The 18,445-nt window shown below is 36.8% G+C and overlaps 1 protein-coding gene across 5 annotated transcripts in view; it reads left to right on the top strand.

The window, feature by feature from the left end:
* Lrrc4c (leucine rich repeat containing 4C) overlaps positions 1-18,445 on the top strand; it is a 1,364,812-nt gene that overhangs the window by 1,330,376 nt on the left and 15,991 nt on the right. For all 5 annotated transcript variants that reach the window (XM_055599890.1, XM_055599907.1, XM_055599872.1 and 2 more), the window contains one exon: positions 3,146-3,197. The gene's annotated coding sequence lies outside the window, so the exon portion shown is untranslated. The remainder of the gene's footprint in view (positions 1-3,145; positions 3,198-18,445) is intronic.

The following is an 18,445-nucleotide window of genomic DNA, read 5'->3' as shown; positions in this document are numbered from 1 at the left end:
AGTAAGAAAGTGAAAGGATTTTCCACAAAATTAAAACAAATATTGCTAATATCATTAGATTTATCATTAGAATTCAAGTTTGAGTCATGATTAATAAAAAAAAGAAGGCCATGAATTTTTAAAAGAGCAAGAAGGTAATATATGGAAAGGTAGGAGGCAGGAAAGAGAAGGAGGACAATTACATTATAATTATGTTAATATATTATATAAATATATCATGTTCTCAAAAATAACCTATATAAAATATAGTAAAAATTAAAATATTTGACCTTTCAATATATCACTTTTTAAGTACTCTGTAATAAATTTCTGGTAACCAAATTTCAGTTCAAAATCTCAGCCTATTTTCAGCTATTGCTTTTTACATATACATATACATATATGTTATTAAATGATTGATTTTATTAATTCCCTGATTCAAGAACATTTATGGAGCACATACTTACTGGGCAGTCAGTGGCTTGTGTAGCATATAGAATGAAATGCATTGTCTGTCATTACAGGTGTGTAGTTGTAGAGATATTCATTAATAAGCGATCAGTGGCTCAGTAAATGTAATTTTCTTTTTTTTTTACATTAGAGACAAGAATATGTTCATAAACTTCATAGAAAATTGGCATGATTCACTACAGAAATTCCTCCTTTCCTCTTGAAAACAGTTCTGACTTGAAATGACATGTAAGGTTGAATAAGTGGTAGAGAATACAGTAATGGGTGGGTGTCAGATAGCATGGGCAGGGAAGAAGGCTCTGAATATGTAAAATGTAGTAGGCTCTTGAACTTAAACAAAACATTAACTGGAATGGTCACACCAAGTGCCTTGAAGCTCCTGCATGATCTTGTGAAGGAAATTTCAGGTAAAGTTAGCATGCTTGGTAGGTTAATAGAAATGTGGTAAGACATGTGGCCAAATAGGAAGAACAATCCAGACAGGAGGACAGGATCAGAGAAGTAGAGGTGATGCAGAATACAAGCAGCCTTATTGAATAGAAGGTCACTGATACGGAGCATTGAACAGAGGAAAACACAATCCAATGTTCATTTTAACAGGATTATGTCTCTGTTTGGAGAAAAGACTGAAGACGATAACAATAGAAACAAAGAGTATACCTATTGGAGCAAGCTATAGAACAGCATAGTTATGCAAAGGAAAAGGAAAGGGATTGGTAGATAGTTAAGGAATTACCTAAAAGTGTTTAGAATCTTGATATGTACGGTTAACAACATTGAGGTGTTAGATTTAACAGAGAAGAGATAAAAAACAAAGATAAGAGGTATGAGACATGAAAGGTAAGTGTGACTATGGCCTGAGTTACTAATAAAATCAATGGTCTCACCATAATGCTTTGTACATATTTTATTGCATAAATAAATAGGTACATCGCTACTATTAAAATATTTTCAGGGTGAAAACTGTTTTATTAAAATGTACTGTTTTATAGTGAGCACATTAATTGTGATTTTTTTCAAGTGATGGGCTTACAAAAGTGGTTAACTATACTAGTATGAAAGCTAGTTAAATTTTATATTTTTAAATAGCGTTTATATGTAATCTAAAGCCAATGTTTCTTAGCCAGGGTTGCTTAGTTTGTGACTATAGATAAATAATAAGTTCAGTAGTATAGCACTGTGGCACTCTGGGATTCTGTAGTCCATTTGTAGCAGGCACAGAGCAGTCACCATGTAGAAGAAGGAAAATGAAAAGGCTGGCTTTCTAGGAGTCAAGCATGGGATGTTTTTCACAAAGTACAGAATAATAGTTACTATGTCAAATACTATTGAATTTTGATGAATATGTTGAGAATCGGTTACTTGATTCAACAATAAATGTCAGCTCTCTTTACACACACACACACACACACGCGTGTGTGTGTGTGTGTGTGTGTGTGTATTATTCCCTTTGCATTATTCTTGCTGTCTCCTGCACTTTTCTCAGGGTACGTACTGTTCATACCATGTCCATCAACTTGCATGCCATTCTTTATGTGCCCTATGGAAAAATAGATAATAACCTCTTGCAAAACTAAGACTTGTTAGCAAGTCTCATAAAGTTGAGTTTACTTGTTTTTCAGATTAATAATATAAAATTTACATACTATCACTAAGCTCTCTTTCAATTAAATTCAGTTTTATTTGCTTAATGATAATGTTGGCCAGTAGTAGTATATTACCTTGTAACAGTGCTTACTTTTATTGTTTGTTCCAAAGGAAGCCATTACGCAATTAAAATAGCCAGATTTGAGACTCCCTCTCTTGAGCTATCAGGCTGCTCTGGCTACTATCACCTTCTTGTTCAAGCTAGCCAAAGTTCTCTTCTTCATTTCCTCCTCATTACTTGAAGGTTTAAATACTTGCCACCTACCCCTTCCCAGTGTTCTCTCCCACTACCAGGAGAATTCTTGATGTTGTCAATATCCATTCCAGTGTTTGAGCTTGATTTCTAATTGTGTGATTTCCCTAGGTAGAGTTGCCTGAGTTTCATGTCAGTACAGTTTTTCTACACCAAATATATTTCCAAAGTTGAGATTAAATTACTGTAATTGTTGGTACTAAAGAGCATTTATTTTTTTTTAATTATTTTAGAAGAAACATAGATTCTGTCTCCTGGTGTCCTATTGTTTCATATACTGAGTGCCTCTCGGTCTTTGATTCTAATTTCTGTCCTATCTGCATAATAGTACTTTAAAAAAAAATACATGTTTTTTCTTTTCTTTCTTTTTTCTATCTTTCTTTGTTTTTCTAACATAGATTAAAAGAAATACCCAAATAAAATTTGCAACAGATGCCTATGCCCAACTTTTAGCATGTCATTTGGCATTAATGATTGCATACTGTTGAACTCTTACCTGCCCATAAGAGAAAGGTGAGTGCCTAAGCTCATGAATCTAATAAGTAAAAACCAAGTGTGGACTGCAGATCTGATTCCAAGTGCATGTTTTTATTGTTATTTAAAAAAGTGCATTATTTCAAATGTCCAGTGGTTAAAATAGCTGCATTGGCTTTCTGCCCAGAGCTGTGTTAAAATACAATGGTGATTCAATAAATATTGTCACCAGTAGTTATCTGTGTTGTTGGTCATGGCAGATCAAGAAATGCACTGAATTGTTCTAATGGACATGCTTTATGTCCTGTTTTTGTTTTTTAGGTTGGCAAACACGTTGCCTATTTACTGCATTGAGACCCCAATGGAGAACAAGGTGGGTGATGATTTATACTAAATGGTTCTCACAATATGCTGAGCACTATAACAGCAGCTAACATGAAGTGGCTCATTATATGCTGTCAAATCCGGTAACAGCACTGACAAACTTCCCTCTCTACAGTAATTTGTAGGAAGTCTAGCCACTACAAAAAAGGTCGGAATATTTTTTTTTTTTTAATGCTACCATATAGCAGAAACAGCCTATCCACTGAGTCTCATTTGCTGATTTTGCATCGGTTTCCCTTTGCTAATTTAAAACAGGCTTCATGGTTTCTGATTTAACTTCAGAGATAGCTGACTTTGATATTAGCTTCTCTTGTAAAATCCCCTTTCTTTGGTACATTGTACAGAATAAATACTTTGCATAGGTTTTGGTATGGACAGCTGCTTATGTGACACCCCTCTGAGAACAGCCCTGCTATACCCTCCTTAGCTCCTCCTCTGAACAGCCATAACAACACACACACACACACACACTCCTTTACTTTCCACCACCACAGCACCCACAGATGATGATCATACTTACAGAGGCATAAGGATAGGACGCAGCAGGCAGGATACTGACACTTTCCTTATGATTATGTGTCTCTGTGTCTCACTAAATTGTAATCTTCTTGGTGTGTGTTGGGGGGGGGGTGCTTTATCCAGTGCTTACAAATCATGTTCATCCCCTATTACTGTGTAGTGACCAAATCAGTGAATTATTACTCTAGGGAAAGTGCATTATTAAAGAAGGGGATAGCAGGTGATTTTCCTGCCTTCCTGTGCCTTAGCACAGGGACTGACAGTGTACATAAGAAAACGACATATTTGCTTAGTGGAAGGAGGCAATGAGTAAATCCATCAGTCAGATGGTTCTCTGTGGCCAAATTAAAGAGGAGACAGAAATTCTGATGATTTCCAATCATTTATTCCTCAGGCCACAAGGCATAATGCCCTAAAAATGTTTGTTTATTTTGGAAGGTAAAGGCTGATCTGAAGCTATTTCCTTTATTTTTATATTCAAATGCCTATAAAACAGAAAAGCGCTGGAGACCTATTCATTGCTCACAAATGATCTATGGGGTAATAATGTGCTGGCTTTTCCAGCTGTGCTGCACTTTGGTACTATCTTGGGTTTAATTGAAAATATGCTGTGACCTTGGTTTTGTTCACTGGGCGTAGGGGGTGTATAATTGGCATGGAACCTCTGAAGAACTCTCTTTTCAATGAATGTCATTTGGCTAATTTGGGGTGAGCCTGAGGGAAATAATGTGTGAAATCCTGTAAATACAAGGCGCCTACTCATATGGCACTAACAACTTTTTTTTTAATCTGCCTTTTATTTTACAAAATCTATTTGTTGAATCCTACATGCTATCAGTATGATAATAGTATTGTCCTTAACAGTCTCCTGTTTCATTATGATTAAATAAACAGCTTGTGGATTGCAGTCCAAAATGCCTGTGCTCCACTCTTAACTTAAGGGGTTTCCATAGAAACCATGGGCAGCAAGTTTAACTGACATTAATTGGGCTTGAAACTATATGGAGCATTGATATCTCTGTTAACTTCTCCAGCATTCTGTATGAGAATCTTCTTTGTTTTAGCAAACCTTTGAAAACTTCCCTTGTCCCAAGTCTCCTCCCCATGTTCCTGCTCCCCACCCCCATCCTCCTCTTCCACCCCCTGCCTTTTCCCTTCTCTGTCCTCCTCTGTCTCTTATTAGCATTGAGGAAGTAATTTGGACTCAGTTAGATTTAACAAATGCAATAATACTAAAATTGACCCTGATACTTAAGTGTAATTGTGTTATTAGCTGGAAATGCTTTTCTTCAAAACTAAAAAGAATTGAGAGTGAAGTTTACCAATGTAACACATGCTGGCAGGAAGGAACCTTTGACTGCTGGTTGAAAGTTTCTGGTGCATGTATCAAGATGCACTTTCTTCTCTAGCTGTGACTTTTCCTTTATTTATTCAAGGGAGGTGAAAATTTCTTCTCAGTCTCAACGTTCATAATGGAGCAGAGCCACACATTTTGCTCATAACAATCCAAGAAAATAGAATTGTTGATCTGAGAAAGAAAAAAAAAAAAGGGAACTATCAGGTGCCAGCAACTTTGTTGGATTTTTGTTTGTTTGTTTGTTTGTTTGTTTTGTCAACCCAAAAACAGTAAAGCTGGTGATACAAATTTAGACCCCATCTAGACTGATTATAACAACTTATATAGGTATGGAAATGTGCCATATTTATCAATAAGAACATGAATGTGAACACTCTAAGACATGGGGTATTAATAAGAATAAAGATGATAATGCAACTTTGCCCTGTGTCACCCCAGCTTCTCAGGAGGCTTAGTCAAGGTAGTCTCAAGTTCATTGCCTGCCTGATCTACAGAGTAAGTTCAAGGCCTGTCTGAACTTACAAACCCTAGGTTCTTGGTTGAACCACAGCTGAGGTGGTGGTAGAAAGATGACTAATGAATGCAGCAGTAAATGATGCTACTAGTCTTTCTCCATGCCTTATTAAACAAGTTGCAAAAGTGGTAAATCTTCTATGCAAAGTTTATGTAGCTATTTGGTAGTATGTAAACACATTACAGCAGTTCAAGGGGGAGGTTTACACAGACAAAGTTTTAATCACTCATTGTCCCACTGGGTATAAACGTCAAACTTGCACTATTTGCTTCCTCACCTCTATGACAGGATTATGAGTTTACTCTTTGGAACTGTTCAGGAATATGTGTATATATATATATATATATATATATATATATATATATATATATATATATATATATATATATATATATTACTACTTAACTTTGGCCGATACATGCACTGTGGGCTTTAATTTCTGTCAGTCTCATTCTCCCCACTTTTTTATTGCTTTCCCTTTTTAATATGGTTTCAAAGTAAAAATAATTTTTTTTTTCCAAATTCAACTTAATACCTACCATTTAAAGTAATCTCATGATTCATAAACTAACTTAACACGAATAAAATGGCAGGATAATGAGTAGGATAAAAAAAATGGAGCTTCAGCATTGCTAAAAATAAACAATCAAAATATCCTGAGAAAGATGACTTTATCCTGTTCCTTTTCAAAGGTAAAAGTCTCAAATTCATTATTTCTAATTTAGGTATTCTCTTTCAAGAGGTTAAGAGCTAACCTGCACCTGATATGACTTAAGACTCACCTTTCTAGTGAAGGTGAGAGGAAGCCGCTTTGTAGGGCAGAAGGCAAAGGAGAAAGAAGACAGCTATGTTCATCTCTCTTAGAGCTGTGATCAGACCCTTCTCCTTGATTTGAAGGGAGAAGGAAGTGAAACCACAGAATGGACAGGGTGTTGATTTTTCATGGAAATATGAATAAGTACTGCTGGTTGAAAAAAAATAATGAGAAAAAAATACATTTTTTTCTTTTTATAAATCAAATAGTTTATGTATCATTTGCAGATGATACTGGATAAATGGAGAATTAAGAAGAACTATTTTTATAAAATTTAATACTAACTATGGGAAAAGGGTCCACTGTGTAAAACATATCTTTGGATTCAAAGTAGAGCAATTGCAATTGTATCAATAAAATGGGTAAACCAAAAAAAAAAAAGAACTATTGTGATGAAAAAGGGGAAAAAGTACAGCTAGGACTAATTTTGATAAGAGTCAACTCCTGGTAAAATGGTTGCTTGTCAACCATCATCAAGATACTCACCCATGAGAAAACACAAGTAGATAGGATTTACCAGCAGAGACATTTTCCTACAGTATTACCATTTTTGTAGAATATTGGTACTTCTTTTACGGCTGTGTGCCTGTACCTGCCTCATTAAGATAGTCCTGTATTATTTTTTGGAAGAAATATCTTAGATGAAAATTAATTATAAACAAAGGCTTCTAATTTGTCATTCATGAGTGAAAGGCAGCCACTTTGTTGTTTCTGTGCTAATTAGTAAATAACTTGGTATGTATGTATATTTTAAGAGGTACGAATACCTCCTGAAATTGTTCTCTTCTACTGTAACCAACACCAGTTGATATGCCAAAATAGTCATAGAAAAACCGGGCCCACTGTTGATGGAGAGCTACTGGCACTCAATTGCTGCTGAGTGAAAAATAATGTCACCAGGGAGAAACGCTCCTTATAGAGTATCCAGTTCCAAGTGGTCAAGTAGTCAGTCCTAACCACATGTGCATATAAGTGATACTAATTGGCCTGGGTAGGTTTCACAATAATGATCATAGAAGAAGAAGTCATAGAGGTTGGTGGGGAAAGTGGGAAGAGCTACAGAGGAGAGGCAGAGGATGCTACAGAAGAGAGACACAGGAGTAGAAGAGGAATAAATATAGTTTATTTATGCATGAAATTCTCAAAGTATGAAAACTTTAAGGAAAATGAAAGAAACACATGGAAAATCATTACAGAAATGTTTGTGGAAATGTTTTAATAGAACTTTATATCCCATCACACTGACAGGATTTTGCATCTATCTGCATGTCTGATCTGTCCCTGTTCATATGGTAGTTGCAGCTTTGAAAGTGGGAACAGGGTATCAGGAGTGACAGTCACACCATCATTTCCTTACTTTTAGTGGAAATTTTTACTCACATTTTTTTTATTAACCTTTATCTTTCTCTTATGCACTTGGCATAGAAATAAATCACACATTGTTTAAAAAGGGTAGAGAAAGTTGAGTTGCATTATTTCCACCCAGTATCTTGAATATACATATTCAACTCTGCTTGGGCTTTATGAAACACTTTTTATTTCTTTTCTGTTGCTCGTGTGTATGCAATGTATTGTGAATACATTCCTCTCCTCCATTATCTCATTTCTCCTCCCACAGCTTTTGACCCACTTAATTTCTCCCAACCAGACAGCAGTCCCACTTCTCTCTCTTTTTTTGTTCTCTGTCTAGTATGTGTGTGTATGCATGCGTGTGCATGTGTGTAATAGGTATGTGCATGTTTATGTGTGTACTTTGCATGTCCTGTGCAGATGATCACGGCTATTATGTGTCTATAATTGCCATGTCATATCCCGGAGACAGCATTATATAGTGATCCTCCCCACCCTCTGGCTCATTTTAAAACTGAATCATTCTTTTAAAAATGAATCCTTCAGAGAACAAAGACAGATGGTGGGAGAAGAAACCAAGAAGGAATTTTTATCTAAAGTAAGAAAAGTAGGTTAACTACTGATGATTCAAAGGGCAGCATACTCTGGCCTCTTTATTCCTTGTCCCTTCCAGATGCCGAGCTGTACTTGGTTATTTAATGCTTTTCATGCACATGTCTAATTGTTTCTCGTGGCATATTTACTGCAAAATGTGCCTTAGAGGCACAGGAATACAGAAAAATACTTTACTTTGTGAGGGATTGTGTTAACTGAAGCTCATTAATATTAGAACCAAGTCCTTGGCTTGCAAGGTTCCATGGTAACTTGAGAGCAAATACAGGGCTGTGCAGTGGGGGAACACAGTTCCAATACGTACAACCTAAGACTAACATAAAAGTAGGTCTGCCTTAAAAACAATAAATAAGAATCTAATTTTCAGATGTCTGCATTTGCTGAATGGTTCCCTTTTGTGGTCATTAAGGTGAAACAAAGAAATCACGGATTCCAGTCATTTCCATTATCTGACTTGTCATCGCCAAGGTTTCTTCATTATGCACTGTTAACAGGGTTGAGGTTACTTGAAAACAGTTTCTAGTTCCAATTAGGAGGCCATCCCCGTTATCTGCATTCTGACTAAATGTGTTGCCTGGAAATCACAGAAAGAGTCTCTTCTGTTTCCTCCCCTTGCTTGGATCTCATATACACAGACTCAATTAAAGAGTTTCCTTATCAGGCTGCTGTGGGTCATTTTAGTGAATTTATTAAACCCCTAAGTCATGGTGAACTGGAAAACTTGTGGCTTCCAGATTCACTAAGAGCCTGAACCAGATATCCAGGACTTGCTACTTCTGTGTTTTAGACAAGGAATTACACACAAGTCAGAACATCTAATGACAGTGACCTGTGAGTGGTGAAGACGTAGACACATGAGTCCATGAAGCCAAACTTCCAAGTTAGATATGGGAAAATCATGGCATAATAAACATGATATAATCAGGCTGTGTATTAAGATCATCGCACCTAGTTCAGACCATCTTTGTTTCAGAGGTTTTTATGGAGGAAACTGTTAGTTTCCTATTCCCAGATACTACACACTACTCCTGCCTTGCTTTACCCTAAATATCCTCCCCTCAGCTCCTTATCTCTTTGGACACAGAGACAAACCAAGTTCTTTCAACCCCTTTTATACAGAATATGCCACACTGTGTGTGTTTCTTCACCACTTGGTATTATTTCACTCCTATTTGATACTCCACCACACCCCACTAGATATCACTAATAGATTCAGCTCATGCCATCTTCTGCCTGTGGTCATATTTATCTTCGTGTGGTTGCCCCTAAATGGTATTTATTTTTAAACTACGTTTTTGTCTCAATTCTTATCTTTTTTGCCAGTATTGCAGCTATAATGCTGTTAAAACCTTATAGAGATTTGTAACTCCTTGGACAGTCACTTGTCAATTATAGTATGCTATAAAACCCTTAACAGAAGATATGTAGGCCTAAGCAACAATAGGTGAGAACTTTGCCTGGCGCTCAGTTGGCACTCAATAAACATTAATTACAGAAGGGCAATGTCTGTGTGTCTCTGCCTTGGAATTCCAGGCTTTTCTCATGCAAATGAAGATATGCCACTATAGCTCAAGTGTGCATGGACTTCCTGACTGCACAAACCCTGCTGATTCTCTCTGAACTACTAACTATCCTCTAATTACACACTCATGCATTCAGTGAGGATGTGGCATTGGTTTCTGACTCAAACTTTTATGGTAGGTTTGTTTTAGTGTTCTATTTCAAATGATCAATGAAGGAGATTTACAGAATTGTAGGAATTCCCTCTAGGTGATGTGTTAGTAAGCATATTCAGACATATATTAACAGAGCTTAAGGGAACTTTAGGAATTTTCTTTCTCAAAACACTACCATAAAATGAATCCTCTACATCTTTAATGATTTTTGCTAGGGAATATATATATATATATATATATATATATATATATATATATATATAATATATTATGTGTGTGTGTATGTGTGTTTAGTTGGTTATTGTCTAAGAAATTTAGGGCTATGTACTTACAAGGAAGTAAGTACCAAGCAAGACACGGGAAGGTGGTTTTACAATCTGACTCTGTATGCATGCTATTTATTCTATTAAGATTGCCTCACATGGCAATTTAAATTGCATTACTCATTACAAAAATCCATATGCCTTTTGGGTGCTATTGTTGGTTTGTTTGTTTTCAGCCTATGGAGGCAATGATGACCTTGGCACAAGGCATTTCCTAAGGATTAATGAGCAGTTGGAGGTTAATGACTATCAATTCCTCCCAGCTAGTCATCAATCCAAAGAAAGCATAGGCACCAAGGCCATTAACTGCATTACCAACTTTCTGAAACTAGATTCTTCTATGTCTGTCTTCGTAACAACTTTTGTTCCAGATAAACTTATTAGATTTTTCAAAATCTATAACTTACCTGGACAGGGACAGAAAGGAAAAAATAATTACATATATGTATATGTATATATATACACATATACATATATGCATGTGTGTGTATATATATTCAGTAAATACACACACATATATGAGAGATCCATAGATAAACTAATTACTTTGGAGTGCATATATACATAGGCAGATGTTTGCATGCATAATAAAATAAAATATAAGTGTTTTTAGTTCCTGTGGGCTAACAGAAAAGAACCATGAAGAGAAATAAAATTTTCTATACTTTGGCTAGCACAGTCTAAGATGCTTGGACTCATTTTTTGTCTTTTCCTTCTCATCCCTTATGCTCAATCTCAAAGTCTGAAGGGATTCATCTCATTTAATTTCCAGGGAGGCTAAAATCTGTGTCCGTCTTCTGAAATTTATCCTTCTTTCAAGATCCTATTTAAGGATTCTTCTGATAGATGGAAACTGAAGCTGCTGACATATTCTTTCTACTAATATAATTTTCTCATTTATTCTTATCAGATTTTTGTCCTTCACCAGTATTATTAACATCAACATTTACGCATTTGACATCAGTCAGGGTCATTATCAACAGCCTGAAACATACACAAAGCTTAATGCAACTGTGGATGCAAACATCTGTTGAGTAGCTCATGCTTTTCATCCCAGCTTTTTGGATGCAGAGGCAGGCTGATCTATGAATTCGAGACCAGCCTGGTCTACAGATCTACAGAGTGATTTTCAGGATAGTCAAGGCTACACAGAGAAATCCTGTCTTGACAAAAAAAATAAAAATAAAAAATAAAAAAAAACATGAGATCTCATGATCTCTTCTTTTTGATGCAAATAGAGAACTTATATAAATAAATAAATAAATAAATAAATAAATAAATAGATAGATAAATAAATAAAGAAATTAAATATCCCTTGAGTAAAATAATAACACTCATGTGAAAAAAGTTCCAGAATAGACACGGTCACATTCTCCCCTATTGAAAATTCTCCTGGGTCTTGTTTTGTCTTCCTGCATCTTGATTCTTCTATTGCTTTTTTGTCTATTGTTTATTGTGACATAGAATAACAAACTGACTGTAGTGTTGGTGTTTAAAGTGTACAGTTAAGTATGTATGACACCACAGCTATCAACATCCCATGAACTTTTCTTTGTAGATATTTTTTTTCCTGAAAACTTGTATAGGAACTGGATTTAATCCATCTCTCACTCAATAAAGTCTATATCTCATCCCAATACAACAGAAAACACACTTACAAACATACATTGACACACAGAGAGATTTCAATCCACTAAATCATTGATAGACCTGAAAAAGATCTTCAAGTACTGCTGTCTAATAGTTCTCTGTGCAGAGCACTTGCTCATTTTTGCACCACAGAATTCTCTGAGGGAGTAATGTTAAAATTGATAGTTTCTTTGTAAAATACTTATAGAATCACATTTAAACAAACAAGGCACATATACTTTCAAAGGGTGCACACATGATTTGAAACCCACTAGTGAATTTATTGGGAATCGTTACTTCTACATTGTTTTTAAAATAGAATTTAAAATATGGTATATAATCAATAATTTAATAACAAATATTTACTGAATGCTTAGATAGAATCCAATTCTGTTTTTTTAAGAAGCTTGGGAATAAATAGGATGACCACCTGGACAAACACTGACATGCATAAATAGATTTGGTAAGTTTAATCTTGGCTTTACCTACAACTATGGGAAGGATGAGTTAGTAAGAGTGATGAGGAGATAAAATCAGGTATTGTAAATCAGTTGCAGTTGGGCCTTAATTTAATGGAATAATCAGAGTGAGGAATTCAAAGCCAAAAGAAGAATAAAAGATCTGAAGAGGAAAAGTAGGAGGACACGGTGGAATGAAAAACAGATTTCCTCTGGTATTGCGTTAAGAATCTGGCAGACAGTATGGTACAGAACCATGAATTGAGGACCTCACATGCCATGCTAAGTCATTAGCTCTCATGGGAATGATTTGCCCCCCCCCCCCAGGCTGTCTGAAAAGATTGGAAGACATTGTAATTTTCACTACTGAGATTGCTACTGGCATCTAGTGGGTGCATTCAGTAAAGGACCAAAAAAATATTTATCAAGTAGATTTATCTGTACACTGTTTGCCTAGTTCCTCACCTTTCACTAATTTTAGTTACTTTAAGCAAAAACATTATGGTGAGCAAATACTGTAGGAAAATGAAAAGAAAATAACAACTTTGAGAAAAGGAATAACATGCAGTAATCATCTGGTGTATTATGAGCCCCCTCCCCCCAAAACAAGAAAAGAAAAGAGGAGAAAGAACAGTGTCTTCATGTGTTAAATGTGTTAGTGTAAGCAAAAAGGATGATGCTCATGCTACACCAAGCAGAAAGCTGGAAAGTTTCTGAAAGACGGAGTATTCTGACTGTGTAATCAAGAGAATGAAATATGAATAATTTGGGGCTTGAGGTCCTGAGGTCCCCCTCCCACTTTGGCTAAGCATTTTGCTAGGCAAATAGTTGTTATGAAAATATAAACATAGTACTGAACACCTAAAATCCTACCAAATAATTTTAGAACCAACCCAGTCATCAATATTTTATATTTCATAAATAATCAATCTCAAAGAGTGGATATGATCAAAAGAATTCACACAGAGCCAGAAGTCTTATGCCTGGTATGTTTATTTTCCTTGCATCATAAGAAGGCAAGCAAACAGGGAAATAAAAAGCAAATTAATTTTATGTTTAGCTTTGCCAGGAGGTGACTGTGGGTATGTGCTTTTAGATTGAGATGAGGTTTACTTTTTCTTGCTAAGATAAAGTTGGAGCTGTGGCTGCCTCATTAATATGCTCATCAATTGTAATGTGCTGCTTTGGATTGTTATAGTAGCTCAGAGAAACCATTTTCTTTCATGGATTTTAAGAAAAATGGTCCTAATAGGTCCGTGAAGCACATTATGCAATGATTAAGAGGCTTTGCCCTTTAAAGGGCATTTGCCCTTACTGACTATATAATTTCTTATCCACTATCCTCTGATTAAATAGAGAAAGGAAGGAAGGAAGGAAGGAAGGAAGGAAGGAAGGAAGGAAGGAAGGAAGGAAGGAAGGAAGGAAGGAGGGGAGGGGAGGGGAGGGGGAGAAAGAAAGAAAGAAAGAAAGAAAGAAAGAAAGAAAGAAAAGAAAAGAAAAGAAAAGAAAAGAAAAGAAAAGAAAAGAAAAGAAAAGAAAAGAACAATAGCTGGATCCAGTGTAGTAAACGTCACTCCCCACTCTGAGGTATTTGTCTTATGAAGCAAACCATGGAAACAATCTGCTTCTCCTAAGTAGGAACTTTTTTGAGGCAGCCATGTTATTTTAGGCACAAACAGCAGAGGGCATTGTTTGGCCAAACATCAAACAGGGCTGCTAAGGATAATAACAAATGAAAAGGGAAAAAGAGGAAAATCTTCTCTTTCTCCATACACAAAGCATGCAAGCAAGAGCAAGGAGACAGTGAAACACTCTCCACTTTGCTGTGATGTCCCAGCTCTAGGGTGTATCAAGGCTTCTATAAAAGAAACTGCACACCAGACAAATAACAACTCAGAAATGGATGTAATTCTTCCTGTTGGAATGGGACTCTACTAGGTGCTGAGAAGCCATCAGGCAGTTCTACGTTCCCAGGAACAGTGGAGTTTACAGTCTTATATGTCTACTCCCTGCCTTTGTCAGCTGATCCATTCACTCATGCATCCCTGCTTTAACAAATACTTGATCAGTATAATTTCAGGGAAATGCTACTGAGTAATGTGTGCATGTCTGTACTCTGATAATTAACATTTTACTGAGGTGTGACAGGAAGAAGAGAAACACATATAAAGACAAGAAAATAGCTAATAGTTACACTTTGCTGAAACTGAAGTGTGTTCATATTTTGTGGTGGAGTCTTGGCATAGCAACTTACCGTGATTGAGTGGATAAAACTGAAAATAAGATTCTTGATGATACTTTCAAGGAATAAAGCAAAGGTGATATACTGACAGCACAGGGAATCCTTCAACAAAGGTAAAAGGATATACTAAGTGGGAAGTATTTGCGAAATCAAGAAAGGTCAATGTTGTTGAAGAAATAAAGAAGATTCCGATAAACTGAAAAGTTCAAAGAACAGATTAGAAACCAATTTAGTTTGCATTCTGTTCCATGAATACGTGGCCAAAGTAAAAATTTCATTTAAAAGATGACATAAACATATTAATATATTTAAAATCCACTAAGCATGTTTCATGAAGAATTAGATATAACAGACCAATTGCAAAATTGGAGAACCTGATAAGCTATTGGGGGGGAGGGCACATTACAATCGAAAATGCTGAGGATGAGAAAGAAAACAAGACTAGAGTGTGTTCTCCTCAGTCTCTATGGCCTCTGCTATAAGAAGTCTCAGCTTTAGTACCTCTCAAATTCTCCCCGAAGCCTACCCTGACTTAGGTCTCCACTTATCACAAAAATACTCCTACCCTCAGTTTCTATTTCTCCAAGGGCTTCTGTCCTCTTTTCCTTGCTCTCCACAGGTCCTATCTCCACCCTCTTATCTCTTTGTGCCCCCTTTCATACCTTGACCCTGGTCTTCAGCCACTACCTCTGTCTAATCTATCTCCCCTTCCTAGTGAGATTTATTCATCCTCCCTTGGATCCTCTGTGTTACTTATCATCTTTGGGACTGTGCTTCAGGCTATGCTTATTCTGTACTATATGGCTAAAATCCACTTATAAGTGAGCACATGCCATGGGTGTGTTTCTGGGTCTGGGTTACCTCATCTGGCATGGTCTTTTCAAGTTCCATTTGCCTACAAATTTCCCATCCACAAAAACTTTGACCCCAAATTTACCCTGCCTATAAAATGTGCAGGGATAAACATAGAGCAGAGATTGAGGGAATGCTCAAACAATGCCTGTCCCACCAAAGACCTGTTCTATCACAGAGTGCTAATCTCTGACACTATGAGCAATACTCTGATAAACTTCCAGACAGGAGTCTGACAGAACTGTCTCCTGAGAGGCTCTACCCAGCAACCCCTCAAAACTGATGTTGAACTCAGAACAAACATTGGGAGATGCATAGGGAGTTATAAGGAAAAGTGGGAGGGAAGAAAATAGGACTTGGAGGTGACAGCAGCTCCACAAGAAGATCAATAGAGCCAACTAACCAGGGCCCAGAGGGGCTTGCTGAGACTGAAACATCAACCAAGGACCATGCATGAACTGGACCTAGGCTCTCTACACAGATTTAGCAGCTGGGTAGCTTTAGGCCTCATGTGGGTCTTCTGGTAAGGGAAGTGGGGACTGCATTGGAGATGGACTCACTTGCCAGTTTGTAATCACTTTCTTCTGATGGATTGCCTTGCCAGGCCACAGGGGAAGAGGACAAGTTTAATCCTGGTGCAACTTGATGGGAAAGGGAGTTCCTCTTTTCTGAGGAAAAGGGAAGGAAGAATGGAGATAGAAGGACAGTGGGATTGAGAGGGTAAGAGAGATGGGGTTACAACAAGGACAAAAAGTGAACACAAAAAAATAAAAGAAAATGAGGGGAAAAAAGAAATAAAATGATAGGTTATGTAGGGTGGGGCCAAGAGGAGATGAGGGAGGGGATACAGCTGGGATACAAAGTGAATAAATTGTAATAAATAATAATAATAATAATAATAGTATTTTTTAATTACCATTATTAAAAAGGAGTACTATTGGGAAAACAGTATGATGTGAATACAGAAAAAAAATGATAAAGCAAGGAAAAGTACATTTTCTGCCTTGAACTACTTGGTACACGTTACCAGCACTGAAGAGAGGGACGGAGGTAGGTTTCTGTGTATGCTATGCTGTTTAATTCATGCAGTCTTCACAGTGTAAGCTTACCAGGTTTTATCTCGCCTACTTAGGAAAAGGTAGCTCACCGAATGCCGTTTTCATAAAGACTGAATGAATAATAACAGTAAAGTAACCCTCCAACAGAAGTCTTTTCACTCTAAACCTGGCTTTCCTTTCACTGAATACTTTTGAGAGAAATGAGAAATTCTTCCTTGTTTACTTTAATACATTCCTAGGCTGCAAAAGAGCAGAAGCTGAATGCACGCTTACTTTCCCTTCCATACAATTCACCATGTACACATGAGCAGCAGATACGTTTCAGCCATGACTTCAGGATGATAATTTATACACTAGCACAGTCCTTCCTCTGTGGAATGTCTATTCATTCTATTCATATTTTTTTTTGAGATTTTAACTAGACAGGGTTAATTTCAAACTTCATAACACAGCAGTCAGACAATCAAACTAAATGTCAGCCCCAGTCAATTTTAAAGTAATCCATATGATGTATGGGTTACTGAAGTCACTTATTTTTCATCAACTGGACTTTCCCCTTCTATGTCTGTTCTCTACAAAGGCAGGGACCTTCTAAACCAATGCTCTCATAATCACCCTCCATGCTTGAAGGTCTCATTTTTTGTCTTAAATATACTTGTTGATGCAAATCTGAACAGTTATGTCATATGTGCAGCAACTCTCAATGGACCAAGTTACCCATCCAAATTTAACTCTTCTGCATCAGGAGTTCTCTGCTTTCATCATCAGGCTAAATTTTTATTCTTCCTTTTATGAGTAATCTCATTTTTACCTTCTCTGCCACTACACTCCCTCAGTATGAATCTCTATTTCCTTAAGGACTTAATTAAATCTCAAATCCTTTTCTGAAAATTATAAGATTAGTTATGCCTACATCAATTTTGCCTGATTTACAGCATTTTAATATTCCCTACATCAAATTGTACTAATGTACAGAAGAAGCCAGCATGCACAATTTTATGTTCTATATGTGAATTGATAGCCCATATTGTAGCTATAACAACATTCAAAAGCCCAGAAAACTTGCCTTATTTAGAGAATGTGTTTGCTTTTTAATAATTCTTATTTTATTCTTCAGAGTATGGCTCCATATTGGTTGCTACCACATGAGCATTCTTATTTCTTTTATTTATTTTTCTTTTTTTCTTTTTCTTTTTTTTTTTTTACTTTTTTATTAATTACACTTTATTCATTTTGTATCCCCCCATAAGCCCCTCCCTCCTCCCCTCCCGATCCCACCCTCCCTCCCCTTTCTGCATGCATGCCACTCCCCAAGTCCACTGATAGGGGAGGTTCTCCTATTCTTTCTGATCTTAGTCTTTCAGTTCTCATCAGAAGTGGCTGCATTGTCCTCTACTGTGGCCTGATAAGGCTGCTCCCCCCTCATGGGGAGGTGATCAACGAGCAGGCCAATCAGATTATGTCAGAGGCAGTCCCTCTTCCCATTACTATGTAACCCACTTGGACACTGAACTGCCATGGGCTACACCTCTCCAGGGGTTCCAGGTCATCTCCACGAATAGTCCTTGGTTGGAGTATGAGTCTCTGGGAAGTTCCCTGTGTTCAAATTATCTTGTTCTGTTTCTCTGCTTGTGGAGTTCCCGTCCCCTCCAGCTCTTACTATTTCCCACTTCTTACATAAAATTCCATTCACTCTGCCCATCGGTTGGCCATCAGGCTTAGCATCTGCTTTGACAGTCTATACTGCAGAAGCTTTCAGAGGCCCTCTGTGGCAGGTTTCAAGGTTGTTTCCTGTTTTCTTCTGGCTTTCAGAGGCCCTCTGTAGCGGGTTCA

The sequence above is a fragment of the Psammomys obesus genome, unplaced genomic scaffold (genome assembly GCF_907164565.1).
Source record: "Psammomys obesus unplaced genomic scaffold, mPsaObe1.curated_primary_1811, whole genome shotgun sequence".
Lineage (NCBI taxonomy): Eukaryota > Metazoa > Chordata > Mammalia > Rodentia > Muridae > Psammomys > Psammomys obesus.
The sequence above is the reverse complement of the archived record's forward strand: the minus strand, read 5'-3'. Positions and strand labels throughout refer to the sequence as shown.